The following is an 18569-nucleotide window of genomic DNA, read 5'->3' as shown; positions in this document are numbered from 1 at the left end:
AATGGTGTCTGAACGAAGGGTCCTTTGTCATGGCATTTTAACACAAAATTTTACTAGCCAAACATTCAAGCCAGATAATAACACTTACTTAATTCTTTGCCTCTTATACATAGTTATTATGACAAATAATAGTTTATTAAGCAGGAGGAAACAATTTTCTTGTTATACTATTATTTTCATTTTCTCTCAAGGTAAATTCCTTTGAAACTTGCTCCCTTTTTTTGAATGCATTCACACCATTCACCTCACTTCAAATCTCATTCTAATGTCAGTGGCCAATGAGGACTTCCTGTGAGTTCAAAATGCTTCAAAACCACAGCAGAAGAGACAGTTATTCATGCCTGAAAAAGTCCAGAACTTAATTCCTCCAAGAATTATGTAGTAGTTTTAACTAAGGCTTCTGGTACAAGTAGCCCCAGCTTGGGGGGGTCAAGGCTCAGTGATTAGGAGACAAGGGAATGAATGAGGAGCTATAGAAAAGCCTGCATGTTGACTGGACTCGTTACCCTGGTAGAGTTGTCTCTTCCCATTTACGCAGTAGTTTTCCAAAGACCTGCCATTTTCCTACACGTCTATGGATGCTCCAGCATTCATGAAGACAGAAGCTTTGACTCCGGGAAAGCGCAGCCCTCTCATTCAGAACACTATAGTTCTATGTTAGCTGTTTCTATATGACTGCAACCAAAATACTCAAGAGAATGACCTAAAGGAGGGAAGATGTAGTTGGGCTCACTGTTTCCAAGGGTTTGGTACATGGTTGCTTGACCCCATGTGCTTGGGTAGAGCATGTAGAGTAATGGGCTGGTCACCTCATAGGAGACATGAGGCAGCAAGAGAAAAAGGAACATGAGACTTGGCATAACATTCAGTCATACCCCAGTAACTTACTTACTCTAGTTAAGGCTTGGCCTCCATCTCTTAAAGTTTTCACAACCTCCCCAGACAGTGCCATGAGCTGGGGAACTAGCGTATAAAACATGAAAACAGGGGATGCATCTCACTCTCAAACCATATCAATACTATACATTCTTTTATCTGCACGTGTATGGTTAGCCACAAAATTCACTTTACATCATCATCATCCCTCAGTGAATATTCATACCCATCCCCCAACTGAGCAACGAGGGGAGACTTTCAGCAACTCCACTGAGACAGGAGAGTTTTCAGCTCAGCCCCTACCCTCTGCCTGCAGAACCATGAGCTACATTTAGATGTTCTAAGTGGGGGGAGACATTAAAATTTAAGTGGGGACTAGTTGAGGAGGGGAAGGGATCAGCAAGAGTGGGAACGGGAACAAAAGAGGGTAATAGAGACAAATATGAAAAAGTACATCACAGACATGTTGAAACTCATCATAGTATGTAATTAACATATGTCAATCAAAACGAAGAAACTAAGCATCTTAAATCTAAGTCTCTGAGTTTGGTAAAGTTTACCATGTCATAGTAGATATCACAAAAATGTGGTCCAAATGACATCTGTTGGTGATTTGGTTCAGTCTCGTGGCTTTAAATATCACCCACATATAAAACAAAACAGCAAGAAAAAGTCCTCATGAATGGTGTATCTTTAACATGGGGAAACCCGCCAGGTGGTTATAATTCCAGAATTTAGAGGCCAAAGCATGAGGATTACCAGAAGTTTGTTTTTTTGATTTTGGGTTTTTTTTTTTTTTTTTTTGAGGGGGAAGGTGGGTTTCAAGACAGGGTTTCTCTGTGTAGTTTGGTGCCTGTCCTGGATCTCACTCTGTAGACCAGGCTGGCCTCGAACTCAGGGAGATCCATCTGACTCTGCCTCCTGAGTTCTGGGATTAAAGGCGTGCACCACCGCCACCCAGCAGATTACCAGAAGTTTGAGACCAGCATGAGGGACACAGTGAGTCTTATTTGAAAACCTCTCTCAAATAAGAACACCACACACACTGCATTCCGATTCCTTCTCTACACCCCAACTTCATCACATAGCTTTTTCTCATCAAATTTTGACTTTATCCTGCTGCTCTGGCCCTAAGCTTTGATTCATTCTCCTATGTACTATTGCCCATTTTCTTATCCTACCTAGCAGGAAATCCTGTTCGTTCCATCATTAAAATGAACCCAGAATCAGCCACTTCCCTCTCTCCCTGTGGAGGGACAAACAGAATCAAGGACATTTATTCTGACAAAATCCCAGTCCAAATATCACCTGGGTCACATCTCTGCAGGCAGCACCTGGAGAGTGGAGGCACCTCCAGACAAAGGGGGGCTTGGGGACCAGCAGCCATAACTATGGCGATATCACACACAGGTGTGCTTGGTACACAGTCGACATCTTTATTTAAGTCCTCTGCTCTCTAGCACAGACATCCTCTCACTCCACAAACACATCGTGAGCACCTTCCCTTCACCATGCACTTTCCAGGCCCTCCGAGCACAAGGGTAAGAAAGGCAGGCGAGTTTTTTAACTTTCATGAATACGGCCCTTCACATCCCAGAGGCGGTTCATTAGTTAGGGGTTCCTATTGCTGGGATGAAACACCATGACCAAAAGCAACTTGGGGAGGAAAGGGTTTGTTTTAATCACTGTTCATCAACAAAAGCAGAGAGGGCAGGAACTCAAGCAGGCAGAGCAGGAACCTGGAGGCAGGAGCCAACGCAGAGGTCATGGAGGGGTGCTGCATACTAACTCACTTCGCACAGCTTGCTCAGCCCGCTTTCTCCCAGAACCCAGGACCACCAGCTAAGGGATGACACCACCCACAATGGACTGGGTCCTCTGCCATCAATCACTAATTAAGAAAATGCCCTACAGGCTTGCCTACAGTTCCATCTCATGGAGGCATTTTCTCAATTGAAGTTTCCTCCTCTCAGATGACTTCAGCTTGTGTCAAGCTGACATAAAACTATGCAACACCATGGTAATGACAAGCCTGGACTCAAAAGTTAGCAGATCAATTCTTCCAGTTTATCCAAGTGTAAGAATGAACTAGAAATATTTTAGATTATTTCTAATCTATATTCAACTGTCTCCAACCAAAGAGAAAGTATGCACATATGTATATACTGATATGTGTACATACAGACATATATATATATATATACACATGCATATACTATACACACATGTATATGCACATGCACACATATAGAGAGAAAAGCAAAACATGTTTTATATATGTATACATATTGTGGTGGTCTGAATGAAAATGGCCCCCATAGACTCATAGGGAGTGGCATTACTGGAGGTGTGGCCTTGTTGGAGGGAGTGTGTCCCTGGGGGTGGACTTTGAGGTTTCAGATGCTCAAGCCAGGTCTAGTGGCTCATTGTCTCTTCCTATAGCCTGTGGATCCAGATGTAGCACTCTCAGCTACCTCTGCAGCACCATGTCTGCCTGCATGCCACCATGCTTCCTGACATGATAAAGGAATAAACCTTTGAACTGTAAGCCAGCCCCAATTAAATATTTTCCTTTGCAGGGCAGTAGCAGCACATGCCTGTAATCCCAGCACTCAGGAGGCAGAGGTAGGTGGATCTCTGTGAGTAGTTCAAGGCCAGCCTGGTCTACAAAGTGAGTTCCAGGACATCCAGGGATGTTACACAAAGAAACCATGTTTTGAAAAACAAAACAAAACACACAAACAAACAAAATTTTCTTTTGTAAGAGTTGAGTTACCATGGTCATGGTGTCTCTTCACAGTAACAGAAACCTTAACTAAGACTCTCTCTCTCTCTCTCTCTCTCTCTCTCTCTCTCTCTCTCTCTCTCGGTTTTCTGTGCTAATGAGCATCTTTCTGTCTTCTGACAGTATATCTAAATATACTCGATCTAATATTGCAAGGCATCAGGGTAGATGCCTAGCTTATGTAGTGAGACCCTGTCTCAAACAAACATACAAACAAAACATCACCACCAAAACCCACAACAATAAAACCATCTACTTGTATGTAGGAGGATTTGGTGAAAAAAAGAGGGAAGACAAGAGGACTCTGAGCCCTGTGCACTGGCAGAGAAGTAGCATAGCATACTGGATGACTTTGTTACTGTTTTATTGCTGTAACGAGACACCATGACCAAGACAACGTATAGAAGAAAGCATTTAATAGGGGCTCACAGTTTCAGAGGGCAAGTCTATGACCATCATGGTGGGAGGCACGGAACTGGAAAAGAGCTTGAGACACACCATGAGGTGGATGGGGTTGGGGGGAGAGCTCTAGCAATGGCATGGGCTTTTGAAACCTCAAGTCCAACCCTGGTGACATACTTCTTCCAAGAGGGCCACACCTCCTAATCCTTCCCAAACAGTTCCATCAACTAGGGACCAAGTATTCAACTACATGAGCCTATGGGGACCATTCTCATTCAAACCACCACACTGGGCCAGCATGCACTTGGGAGCAGAACCTAAAAAGGGAACTTGGAAGGCTGGAGAGATGGCTAGATGGTTTAAAGCACTTGATCCACAATTGTGAGGAACACAGTTTGGATCCTGGCACCCAAATAACAAGTGGGTATTCATTAACTATAAACACCTGTAACCTAGAAGCAAAGGGGACAGAGCCAGGAAGGAGGCTTACTGAGGCTTGCTGGCTTCCAGCCTCACTGAGATATGAGTCCTGGGTTCAAGAGACCCTTCCTCAAAAGGAACAGACAACTGGGCATGGCGGTGCACACCTTTAATTCCAGGTCAACCAAGCTGCTGAGTGGGACCTGGTCAAAAAAAAAAAAAAAAAGAGAAAAAAATCAGAGAGGAACAGACAAAGAATAATGAGGAGACCCTCTTCTCACCCCCCCCCCCCCCCCGCCACCCCTTGCAGGCATGGGCAAGTGTACATGTGTGTGTATACTCACACAGACACATACAAACAGAGAAATAGATAGATAGAAAGACAGACAGATAAGGAAAATTTTAAAAAGAAAAGGTGTATTTGGGGCATTTACTGGTGGGAGCTATAAAGCCTATAAACACTGTAAAGTTTCTACAAAACCATGTGAAACTGATTCTGGTTTGTTTTTTTTTTTTTCACGTCCAGCTGTGAAAACTGCAGACTAGAAATGTGCACACTGACCCACCTGTGAGGCAGTTTTGCAGCCTAGCTGGGCTTCTGAAGAGTCACAGACACACTGCAAACACCACTGTGGCCGGGCAGTGCCTCTCCACTGGGGAGTGGTTTGTACCCGGGGGGACATTAAGCAACATCTGGAGACGTTTTTGGTTGTCACAACTGAAAGGAGTACGTTACTGGCATCTAGAGGGGAGAGGCCAGTGTATTGGACAGGTTCATGTTACTTAAATTAAAGTTCCGAGTTAATTAACTTACAAAAAGTTTACTTTGGCTCACAGTTTTACAGGTTTTAGTCCAAGATAGAGGGGCCCCAATAATTTGGATCTGTGATGGGGTGCCAGATGGCAATGTGGGGAACACACAGCAGAATAAGCTGCTCCCTTCATGAAGCAAAGACTTCAGAGTCCCTTCTAAGGGGACACTTCCAGTGGGGAAGTCTCATAAGGCTTTACCTCCTGAAGATCCACAGCTGTTCCCAGCAGCACCACTCTGGAAACAAGCCTTTAACACATGGAGCTTTGGAGGACATTCAACATCCGACTACAGTTGTCATGGATGATACTAAACACTCTAGAATGTCCAGGAATACGCTACATACCTATCTCACCCCAGAGATAAAGCCCTGGGATAAGCACATAAGAACTTTCTCTTCTACTCACACCCCATCCTGTCCCACCACGTGTCTCTCATTCCTCCGTGATCTCCTATTTAAATAGTCATGACTCAACTATCTTGGATCCTTCACTTTCAAAGCCTAGTCTCAGTTTCTATAATAGTGAGTCTGCAAAGATCATCCCCCAATAAAATATTCCTGCCCATAGGGAGCCCTCTGTCTTTAAATCTGAATAATTCTCACGTTAATCAACAGAAATGACAAATGAGACAATATGCACAAAGCCTTACTATCTTTCTAGGCACAGCGGTGCACAGCTGTCATCACAGCACTTGAAAAATAGAGACAGAAGGGCAGTGAGTTCAAGGTCAGCCAGGGCCGCACAGTAAATTTAATGTCAGCCTGGACTTACATAAAGAGACCCTGTCTCCAAACACTAAAGGCTGGCAACCTGACTCAGTGGTTGAGGATTTGCCGAGCATTATGCCAAGTCCTGAGCTCAAAGAGGAGCACTACAACAAAATCAAACAAACAAACAAGACCTGAGATGCCATGTGTGAAGTATAGCTAGCAAGACCAGATGAAAGGATCATGTGGACAGGAAGAAGCTCCAAGATTCCATGGGAAGAGAGCAAGGCCAGGGTCCCAGGTGAGCCCAGGCTGCAGCTACTCCTGTCAAGGCATTAGGAGAACAAACCCAGGGACCTCCGGGTGACACTAGCTGCAGCAGATATTACAAGGAATGGAAGAATTGCCAAGCTGAACCAAGGCAGTTCCAAACTGAAAGAGATAACTTAAAAAGGCTGTTGGAAGCCGCTCAGGCTGTGATGTGGCGGTAGACAACTGGACTGTTGTCTATACAAAGGGGGGAGATGACGAAGTCATGATAGTTTAAATTCTTGCTACTCCCAGAATCCCGTGGTGATATTGTGTCCCCCAATATATTGTGCACCCTAATAAACTTATCTGGGGTCAGAGAACAGAACAGCTGCTAGATAGACATAGAGGCCAGAAAATGGTGGCATACATGCCTATAGTCCTAGCATTCCAGAGGCAGAGATCTATCTGGATCTCTGTGAGTTCAAAGCCACACTGGAAACAGCCAGGCCTGGTAACACACACCTTTAATCCCAGGAAGTGATGGCAGGAAGCAGAAAGGTATATAAGGCATGAGGACCAGGAACTAGAGCTCTTTTAAGCTTTTAGGCTTTTGAGCAGCAAGCAGTTCAGCTGAGATCCATTCAGATGAGGACACAGAGGCTTCCAGTTTGAGGAAACAAGATCAGCTGAGGAATTGGTGAGGTGAGGTTAGCTGTGGCTTACTCTGTTTCTCTGATCTTTCAGTGTTCACCCCAATACCTGGCTCCGGGTTTGTTTTTATTAATAAGACCTTTTAAGATTCGTGCTACAGAATCCTTGATCTAGACACAGTCCTACCAAAAGTGATGGGTGTGCATATCTTTAGGGAGGCATTTGAAGATATAGGCTTAGACAATAGTGGCATCTTCTTCATAAGGCAAGAAATCCTGAGCCAAGGGGCTGCTGGAACTGGCTAAGTGTGTTCCAGAAGTCAGAGCCAACATATCTGTGATTCCAGTCATTCTCATCATGCTTCCTCCCATGGGATCACAAGGTATCAATGACAGATGTGATGTTAGCATGGGAGGGAAGTTAAGAAAGAGGACACCACAAGCCATGGGTTTTGTTTGTTTGTTTGGGTGTGTATATGTGTTTTCGTGCACACCAGTGTGCACATGCATGTAGACGTCAGAGACCAATGTCAGACCAATTATTCTGCACCTTATTTTTAGAGACCATGTCTCTCACTGAACCTGGAGTTTACCAGTTTGGCTAGACTGGCTGCCCAGGGAGCCCCATAGATCCTCCTCTCTCTGCCTTCCCAGCACTGAGATTGCTCTACCATGCCTGGTATTTATTTAGTTGCTGGGGATCAAATTTAGGTCCTCATGCATACATGACAAGCATCCTACCAACCAAGCCACTTCCTCAGCTTTGTGTGTCACTATTTTAATGGAAACCAAAGCTTCTCCAGACACTTACTGGTATAGGCTAAAACTGGGCTATGATCTAACCAGTAGTTCCCAGGAGGTGGAGAAGTTGAGGCACAGGCTAAGAAAATGACTCTGACCTCCTCCACAGTATGAACATGGACCCTTCACCACTACAGATTCAGAGACTTAGAACACAGGACCAAGACACAGGCACAGAACAGTTACACACTGGCTTCTGAAACAACATCAGAAGAACAGAAGGGAGTCCATCTGATCGGATTTTTTAAAAAGTGCCTTGGTTCCTGTCAGCTCATCTCCCTGCCTTCACTAATTTTAGTTGAGTAGATCTTGGGAGCCTAGGACACTCCAGGACTCTAGGAGTCAAACCTGAATCCATGTAAATGCCAGGTACGGTATGGTGTGGTTGTAATCCCAGTGCTGAGGAGGCGGAGACAGGTGGATCTCTGGAGCTCACTATTCAGTCAGCCTAGACCGACTGATGAGCTCCAGATAATTGAGAGACCCTGTCTCAAGAAACAAGGTGGTGGCTGCTATGAGATGACTTACAATTAAGAGCACTTGCTATTCTTGCAGAGAACCTGGGTTTGTTCCCAACACTCACACAGCAGCTAACAACCATCGGGAAATCAGTTGCAGAATATCCCACACCCTCTTCTGATCTCTGTGGGCACTACACACATGTGGTACATTAGCATACACACCAGGCAAAACACTCATACATATGATACAAAAAAATGCATTCCTGAGGAACAACACAAGATTGACTCCAGTCCTACACACACACCTGGTGATATTTTATTTGTATTAAAATGTTATTTATATGTTAATAAATAAAGTTGCCCGGGGGTCAGAGCTATTAGCAAGCCATAGGAAAGCAGGGCAGTGGTGGCATATGCTTGTAATCCCAGCACTTGGTAGGCAGAGCTAGGTAAGTCTCTGTGTGTTCAGGGATACAGCCAGTATTGGATACACGTGCCTTTAATCTCAATACCAATCATAGAAAACCTGGAGGTCTATACAGACAGGCCGTGACGAGGCGGTCATGTGGTTGGGTTTACAACCAATGAGAAGGCAGAACAGGAACTCTATATAAAGACTTTAACACAGGGGTAGCTCTGGTTCGGAGAGGTAGGACCACTGCAGGAGGAAGGGTAAGGTTTTAGCTCTTAGCTCTGACCTCTTGGCTTTCTTCTTTGCATTGGTTCTGTGTTTCTTATTTAAAATGACAGTTGGTTACATCTACACACACCTGCACATATATGTATACACATGTAAACACACACACATATGGCCTAATAAATAAATAAATAAATACCTTGTGAGTTAGAAATGATTACTTTCATTTTACAGATGATTATGGAAAGAAAGCTGGAGATTGTGAATAAATGATGTAAGCTTATACAGTGCTGGAGCAGCCATCCAAATCATCCACACCCACACCAAGTGCTTCTTTGCAGGAACAAAATTCCAGAGTCTTTCTCTGTACTCAGGGATATATTGATTCCCAGGAACAAAATTCCAGAGTCTTTCCCTGTACTCAGGGATATATTGATTCCCATGACCCATACAATAAATAAATAAGTGAATAAATAAATAATAAATAATCCCGGGAGTAGAAACACAAAGACATATGGATCCCAGCCCCTGGGCCTCGGTGGCCAGCCGGCTCAACCTACTTGCTAAATTCCAGGAAGGAGAGACCCCGTCTTAAAAAAGATCACATCTAAGGAATAACAAGGCTGTCCTCTGGCCTCCGTACACTCATAAACTACCCTATCCTACACACACACACACACACACACACACACACACACACACACACACACGCCACTTCCTACTCCCTTAAGTGATATCAAAGGAATTGTATAAGAAAATGAGTGGGTGAAAACTGATTACCTTGCTCAATTGTTTATTCCCAAAGAGAAGGAGATGAGATGGTCAACACAGCTGTCGCACTTCGACTACCAAAACATGTTGTGAGATTGCCTGACAAGTTACTGTGCAGCCTGTTGTACTGGTCTCTCAGCAGATTATCAAGGATGGGCTCTATGAAGGCCAAGGGTTACTGGAGAAGAAGCTGTCCTGGTTACTTTTCCTGTGGCTGTGATAAAATAATCTGACAAGGGCAATTTAAGGAGGGGAGGGAGGGAGGGTTTGGGGGCTCACGGTTCAGTCAGCAGGGGCTCGAAGCAGCTGGCCACACTGTGCTCTAGGAAGAAGAGAGCAATAAATGCTCACACTCAGCCAGCATCCCTGTTTTTGTGCAGTCCAGGACCCAAGCCCAGGGGATGTTTCATACCCTATCAGGATGTGGCTTCCTCATCAAGAGAATGCCTCACAGGCATGACCTAACCTAATTAGGTCATTTTCCCCACAGGTATGCCTGGAGGCGTTCTCCTGGAGGATTCTAGACCCTGTCCAACTGACAATATTAAACATCACAAAGACAATAAGGAGGGTTTTGGTGGTCAGCCTGTAGCCGCTCTCATCTGCTACTTGAATACAGGCTTTGCCAGAGTCGTCCTAACGTTCAACTTCGGGGATCCTGCAAAGAGCTATTGAAGCTTATCTATCCTTCACGGCACCAAACAGTTCCCTGGTTATGATTCTGCAAGCAAGCGTTTACTCGGAAGGCAGAAGTTCGGCAGAAGTAGATCACGGGCCAGAGTGTTCCAGATTATATGTGGTACCTAAAATGACGAAGACGCTCCCAAGACACAATTTTCCTAATGCACGAAGAGAGACACAATGGAGGATATTATAAGACGCTTGTGCTGGCTAGTTTTATGTCAACTTGACACAAGCTAGAGCAGTGGTTCTCAACCTTCCTAATGCTGCCACCCTTTAATGCAGTTCCTCGTGCTGGGGTGACCCCCAAGCATAAAATCATTTTCATTGCTACCTCATAACTGTAATTTTGCTACTGTTGTGAGTCATAATGTGAATATCTATGTTTTCTGATGGTCTTAGGTGGCCCCTGTGAAAGGGTCATTTGACCCCAAAGGGGTCACAACCCATAGGTTGAGAACTGCTGAGTCATCCAACAAGAGGGAACCTTGATTGAGAAAATGCCTCTGTAAGACTGGGCTGTAGACAAGCCTGTGGAACATTTTCTTAATTAGTGACCATTGTGGGTGCTGTCACCTCTGGACTGGTGGTTCTGGGTTCTATAAGAAAGCAGGCTGAGCAAGCCACGAGGAGTAAGCGAGTAAGCAGTGTTCCTCTATGACTCCTGCCTCCAGGTTCCTGCCCTGTTTGACTTTCTGTCCTGACTTCCTTTAATAATAAACAATGCTATTGTCTTAGTTAAGGTTTCTATTGCTGTGAAAAGACACCATGACCACAGCAACTCTTATAAGGAAAACATTTAATTGGGGTGGCTCACTTATAGTTTCAGAGGTTCAGTCCATTATCATCATGGCGGGGGAACACGGCAGGGTGCAGGCAGACATGGTGCTGGCTACATCTTGATCTGCAAACAGGAAATGGTCTCTGACACTGGGTGGGATCTTGAGCATAGAAAACCTCAAAGTCCACCCCCATAGTGACATATTTCCTCCAATAAGGCCATACCTACTCCAACAAAGCCACGCCTCCTAATAGTGACACTCCCTATGAGCTTGTGGGGGCCAATTACATTCAAACTGTCACAGCTATGGAAGCATAAAGGAAATAAACCCTTTCCTTCCCAAGTGACTTTGGTCCTGGTGTTTCATCACAGCAATGTTAACTCTCACTAAGACAATGCTCATGCAGCTCCCTGAGAAAATCTAGTCTGTAAGAAGCCCCAAAGAGAAGAAAATAAGACAAAGAGATGGAACTAGCCCAAAATGTCTCTTGTCCAGAAGGTGGGGTAACTCAAAAGAAGAAAAGACTCTTTAGAGCTCAGGAGTGGGATTTGGAGCTTAACTCAGACAATTTTCTCTGAAGCTTGCTCAGATAATAACAATAAAGTTATCAGTTGAGCAGCTAAAAAATGAAAATGGTAAATAAATAGAGCTATTTCAGATAGCAGGATTCTGTGCTGGTTTTATGTCGATTTGCTACAAGCTAGAGCCACCTGGGAAGAAGAACCTCAACTGAGGAAATGTCCCCCACTGGATTGGCCTGTGGACACGCCTGTAGTGCATTTTCTTAATTAGTGATTGATGTGGGAGGGCCCAGGCCACTGTGGGTGGTGCCATCCCTGGGCAGGTGGTCTTGGGGTGTATAAGAAAGCAGGCTGAGCAAACCACAAAAAGCAGGCTAAGAAGCAGCACTCTTCCATGGCCTCTGCTTCAGTTCTGCCTCCAGGTACCTGCGTTGAGTTCCTGCCCTGCCCTCATTAGATGATGGACTGTGATAACCCGTGTCCTCTGGTTATGGTGTTTAATCGTAGCAAGAGAAGCTGTAATGAAGACAAACAGGCCTAAAAATAATGACACTTGGGAAGAGTGGGGAGACTATTGGGGCTTTGTGGGACACCCGCCCTTCAGCTGAGTGTATGGAGAGCCACTCCTCAGAATGGTCATTTGAGCTGAGAAATGGCAGCCACGAGAAGCCTGGAAGTCACACAGGACACCGTATTTTTAAGGAGTCACGTGGCTGCACAGGCAGGAGGAAAATGGGTGGAGAGAAACAGATGACCAGGGTCCTGCCTGGTCACTTGTCTGCAGGCTGCTTCCTCTTGAGCCTCACCTTCCTCAGGAGCCTCTTTAAAGGACTCAGTATGGTTTCATTTCTACCTTCCCTGGAGGCCAAGCTCCCTGTGTTGCCGATCCTGGAGCATAGTGCGTTTGATAGACGTAGGCCTGGAGAACACATGGTGAGAAATTCTGCAGATGACTCTTCCTAACCATCTTCCCTTTTCTGTCTTCTCATTAAGAAATTTGGGCAGGCACCTCACGAATCACAGGCTTTGCAGTTAGGTTGGTTAAGACTATGATGTGCTACTTTAGAGGACCAATTCATCCGCAATCTGTCCTCTCTTGGGGTTGTCAGGAAGCGAGTCAGTGCAGTGATATATGCTCCAAAACATGAAGGAGCAGCCCTGTTGCTCTGAGCGCAACAGCTGCAGAATTTAGAGACAAGACCTCGGGTTCTTTTAGAAACCAATTACCAGACTGTATAACTATAAAATCACCCTAGGCTGACTGTAAACAAGTGGCTTAAACTTGAACCCAGGACCCAGATGAGACCTAGATTTCCATGAGTCTCCTTTTACCAGGCTTTGAAAACAGAAACTCCTCAGAAAACCATGGGAAGCATGTCGTAGAGGTTTTCCCTTTGATGGAGGATTGAGACACTTCTGGAAAAGAAAAAAAACCAAACCCACACAACGTACGCATCTCCTTCAACAACCTAATGATGGAAAGATTGATTCTGTGCAAGCTCCACTCCCACAGCCTTTCTGGAGCTAAGTAAATTCCTTGACCAGAGCCAACATTTCATGAATCTCAATGGCAAAACAATGACCAACTATAGAATGATGAGGATAACAACTATGGACAACAAGGAGAACTTCTTGGGATTTCTAGGTATTTTATGACAGGAGCTCGGCATCTCTGACCTCATTACCCATCATCACAAAGCTCTTGTGAAGGAGGCATGCCTGTAACAGCAGCTGACTAATGTAATACTTGATGCTGCTATAATCCTGATTATGTAGGAAATTAGGTGAGTATTCAGCAACGTGCCCCAGTTACTGAGACGCTCAGAGGTAAACCTAGGATCAAATTCTAGAAAGAAGGAGAAGCAGGCTTACTCTCAAATAGCATGAGGGCCAATAGGAGCAAATTTCTGTTTTTAAAGATGCTTTGAAAGCAAAACTAGGTGTTTCCAAATCCAAGAAAGCTGCTTCTGGTATGTGTCCCTCTTTTTAGGTTAAGTTTTGAATGAAATAATTCGAAGATTATTTTATGTGTGAGTGTTTTCGCTGCACGTATGTGTATGCCATGTGAGTACTTGGTGCCCTAGGAGGGCAGCAGAGGGCATTGGATCCCCTGAAACAAGTTACAGGTGATTGTGGATCACCATGTGGGTGGTAGGAATTGAACCCAGGTCCCTGGCAGGAGCAACAAGTACTCTTAACCTCTGAGCTATCTCTACAGCCCCTGGTTTAACTTTTGATTTATGTGTATTTCCAAGTTCACAGGAGACAAATATGTCAGGTTTATTCAGAGACAACCTAACGCATATGTGAGCTTGCTTGAACACCTCTGTTCTGAACCATTTGGAGTGGCCGGTTTGTACTCAGCTTGCTTTCCAGGAAAGAAAGTGTGATGAAGGAAGTCAGGCTCTTAATAAAGTAAATCACATACAAGAGGAAGGAATAAAGGAAAGGAAGGAAGGAGAAAGGGAAGGGAAGGAGGGAAGGATGGATAGATATCTTATAGCATCTGAATTGATATGTACAGAGCAGGAAGGGTAGAGGGATGGACTTTTCCTTAGGTTTCAGAGATACTAGACAAAACCCCTTCTGTGGAGATTCCTCTATGATGTTAAGAATTTTTGTCCAAAGATCAAAGGGAACTCCCTTCTCTCCAATGGCCTCTGGTTAGTCATTACATTTTATAAGCTACCCAGAGACGGACCAGTTACAACAGTTCTCAACAAAGTCAAATTGCATTAAGTAGAGCATTGGAACACAGATTGTGGGCATTTTCTCAAGTTCTCCTCACTGCCTTTTTCTCCCTCCCAGGCAATGTCCCATTCACAGTGGGTCACTCATCCACTCACAGAGCATCATGTCTACTTCCAGGGAAGCCTCCATGGGCTGGATTAAGCTACAGAAAGAGAAGAGTTACATCCCTTGTGGGGTGACCTTGGCCAATGAGAAACAGGTAATAGGAGGGAGAGGCGGGCATTTGCCCCTCTTTGATGGGCTTAGTCACATTTCCTTTTGGAAACCCTCGCAGCAAAGTACGTCAACAAGCCAAGCAAGGCTGGCGAGTGGTCTGTGACTTTCCTCATGAATGGCTCATGTCTCAAAGCTTCACGATGCTTCTTATCTTTCCCTCGCTACCCCGCCCCATGAGTTTTGAAGCTCCCAAATCAGTTTTAATGCCTTCAACATGGCTACCCAGATACAGAGCAAACCCACAGAGCTAACTGTGCCTGACAGTTCTTGTGAATAGGACGTGTGCAGAAGTGTCTTATACAAATTCTAGCCCTTGACCTTGAAAAGAACTGAGATTTTTCTCTGACTTTCCTATTTCCCACCCCAACCCTCACTGGCTGGGAAGCCTCAACAATCGGAACAGTTGGAGGCTGCAGATCAATGACATTAATGGGCCATTCGGCCCCGTGTTTTTTCTTAAGTGAGTGGGAAATAAACTTCCATATTTAAAATAAAGTTGTATTATGTGTCTCAATTATTGCCTCGAACTCTACTTGTAAAAATAGTCAAGCCAGACCATAATTATGACATCTGCTTTTTGCAGACAGCTTTCTTCTGCTGAGGATTCTATATGAATTATGCTAAGGTCCCAGCTGAACAGGGGCTGCTCTGGCTTAGGGGGACAGATACACCTGGAAATCAATTCTTCCACAGTCAAGAGACAGACAGAATGGATCTTGATTTGCCCCTGCAGGGTGACCTTCTTTTATGTCTGAGATGATGGACATTCCACATCCAAATATAACTTCTTTCCCTGCCTTCAGAGCAGGAAGCAGTTGGTCGCCTTTATGCTCAAACAGAAATACCGAAAAGAGAGAAGAAAGCATGCTCAAATTCTTCTGATATAGAGAAAGAAAGAAAGACTCAAGACACACTGGGCCTTCCATTTCTTTGCTGGTAAAAGTTACTAAATTCAATATTACAAATGGATGGGCCTTCCTATAACTCCAGCTCCAGGGGATCCAACACCTTTTAGCCTCCAGGGATACCTGCCCTTATATGAACACACCTGTAAACAGACATTTCCTGTCCTGACAGCTCAGTCCCAAATACCAGGCAGCTGCTTCCCAAATTACCACACAGAGGTTTATATTAATTATAAATGCCTGGCCAATAGCTCAGGCTTGTTACTAGCTAACTCTTACACTTAAATTAATCCATATTTCTATTTATGCTTTGCCATGTATCTCATGGTTTATTGCCTCATTTTTTTTACATGTCCTGCTTGTTCAGCAGCTAGCTGGCATCTCTCCTGACTCCACTCTCCTTCTTCCCATCATTCTCAGTTTGGTTTTCCCGCCTAACTTCCTACCTAGCTACCAGCCCATCAGCTTTCTATTAACCAATGAGAGTAATACATATTCATAGTGTAGAAAAAGATTGTTCCACAGCACACACACACAGCCTCCCACATACATGAGTACACATAATTTTAAAAAAGAAAAGCAAATCTTGAAAAAATATTTGAAAACTGTAATAATGCAACAAATAGTGATAGTTACATAGATAATATCATCCACACAATGTAAGAAAATAGATTTTTCACTCAAGGTGATAGAGAGCTGTATTTGAGTGTGTGTGTGTGTGTGTACCTGTGCACATGAAGGCCACAAGAGTGTTAGATTTCTTGGAGCTGGAGTGACAGGCATTTGAAAGATGCCTAGCTTGTTGCATGGGTGCTGAGATCTGAACTCTAGTCCTTATGATTATGCAGCAAGCTGAGCCATCTTTCCAGTCCTAAGATTTATATTTCTTCATAGAAAAAGAAGCCATGATATACTTGAGCTTTTTTTTTTACTTGTTTAATTATGTATATGTATGTGTGTCTCAAGGGAGAGGGTGTGTGCATATGTGTACAGGTGCTTTTAGAAGCTAGAGGCTCCCCTGGAACTGGAATTAAAGGTGTCTGTGTGCCACCTGGTGTGGGTACTGGGAACCAAATTCAGATCCTCTGCAAGAGATACAGGAATGCTTAATGGCTAAGCCATCTCCCCACAGCCTATTTGAGCTTTCAATTTGTCTATGATTGGCTGGGTGTGCTGGCACACTCCTGTGATCCCAGTACTCAAGATATTGAGGCAGAAGGGTCATGAGTTTGAGGCCAGGCTGGTATCTAGTGAGACCCTATTTCAAAAACAAAATGAAGTAGATGTCTATGACTAAATCTAGTATAATAATGTCTGTTCTCTGAGCAGAGCATCTGTGCCAGCAGCATTGACATCCTAGGAATTCAAATGTTTGGCCTCACCCCAGAATTACTGAGTCAGCTCTTATAGCAGGTGGCGTCTAGCAGAGTGTTTCAATAGCCCCCTGGGTTACTTTGATGCATGCTAAAAATGGACAATTGCAGATATATGTGATGGATGAGCCATGTTTCCCCTTTACTACTCCAACAAAGTCTAATACTTAGGGCAACCCAACTGGTCTTAAAGAATGGGTGCTTAGAGGGTCAGGAATAATAGAAAATAATACCTTATCAGAGCTAGAGAGATGGCTCAGCAGTTAAGAGCACATTCTTCAGAGAACCCTAGTTCGATTCCCAGCACTCACATATGAGGGCTCACACCCACTCATAACTCAAGCTCCAGGGAATCTGACACCCTCTTCTGGCCTCCACACTAGAATATGGAAAGTTCCAGTCCTTATATTTATTATTCCGTCTCTATTTGTTTAGAGTCTTTAAGGAATTTGCCAGAAGACTGCGGTAGGTCTGAGCATCACATACAGACATTCTACATCCAGAGGCAATTCTTGGAGTTATCTTCTCGCTCTCTGTTCCTCCTCTTCTTTCTTTCTTCTTCCTCTTCTTCTTTTGGCATGTGTTTGTTTTGTTGTTTCATTTTATTTTTGAAACAGGTCCTTAATATATAGCCCAGGGTTGCCTTGAAGTCATGGTTTTCTTACCTCCATTTCCAAGAGCTGAGACAGGATTACAGACCACCAAACCTTCTCATAGGAAAAAAAATACCAGGAAAAAGAAAAAAAAAAGCCAAGATCCCTTCTCTTACCCAGGAGGCTATAGTAGGAAGGAAGATCATGTGTTTGAGGCACACTTGGCTGCATAAAATGAGGTCTCTAAAGCAAAAGTTTTTGTTGCTTTTTTTTTTTAATGAAATAGGCTTTAAAACCTAATAGAAGAAGAGAAACAACACAAAGAAAAAAACTCAACACACACACACGTGCACATACAGATGGCCCTCAAATTTACATGTTCAAATTCCCTCCTAGTTAGCTAAACAAAAATTACAACAGCATCAAAATAGTATTTCTTGGGCCTGCAGAAATGGCTCAGTGGTTGAGGGCACACACTACTCTTGCAGAAGACCTGAGTCTGGCTTTCAGCACCCACATTGTGTAGCTCACAACAGTCTGTACCTCCAACTCTAGGGGACCTACACTCATGTGCACATACTCACACATAGACACATGGTTAAAATAATTTTTAAACACCATTTCTCTACTGCCAGGTCTATAAGACTTCTAAACCCTGGCAAGCGAGCATTGCAGAGGACAACAGGAAAAGAGGCATCATCCGGCACTGCCGTGAGAACTCATCCTAGCAGAGCCCCTATGGAGGGGATTTGGGATTGTCTAATAAGACTACATATCCATTCACCTTTTGACTCAGTAATTCCCTTTCTAGGAATTTATACTGACGTTATGCTTCCCATAATATAAGAACACACACAAGTTATAATATTATTGTCAATCACAGCAAAATATCACAAAATGCTTCTCTGGTCACATGCAGCAGAGTGGCTGACTAATCCACAATGGAGAGCCGTGCTTCTATGAAAAAGGAATGAGGAGGCTCTCCATGGAGGGATAGAAAGCTATTTCCAATAATATGGACTAAGTAGGGAGGGAGGCAACAGAGTATGTGTAATCTGTCAGTTTTCATGGGAAATAAGAAGATATAAGAAAATGTGTTATGTGATACTATTCCTGGGGAGACATGAACAAAGATCTAATCACTTCAAATAGGAAACTGAAAGCAGACCAAT

The sequence above is a fragment of the Peromyscus eremicus genome, chromosome 3 (genome assembly GCF_949786415.1).
Source record: "Peromyscus eremicus chromosome 3, PerEre_H2_v1, whole genome shotgun sequence".
NCBI classification, from domain to species: domain Eukaryota; kingdom Metazoa; phylum Chordata; class Mammalia; order Rodentia; family Cricetidae; genus Peromyscus; species Peromyscus eremicus.
Note: the sequence above shows the minus strand (reverse complement) of the source record.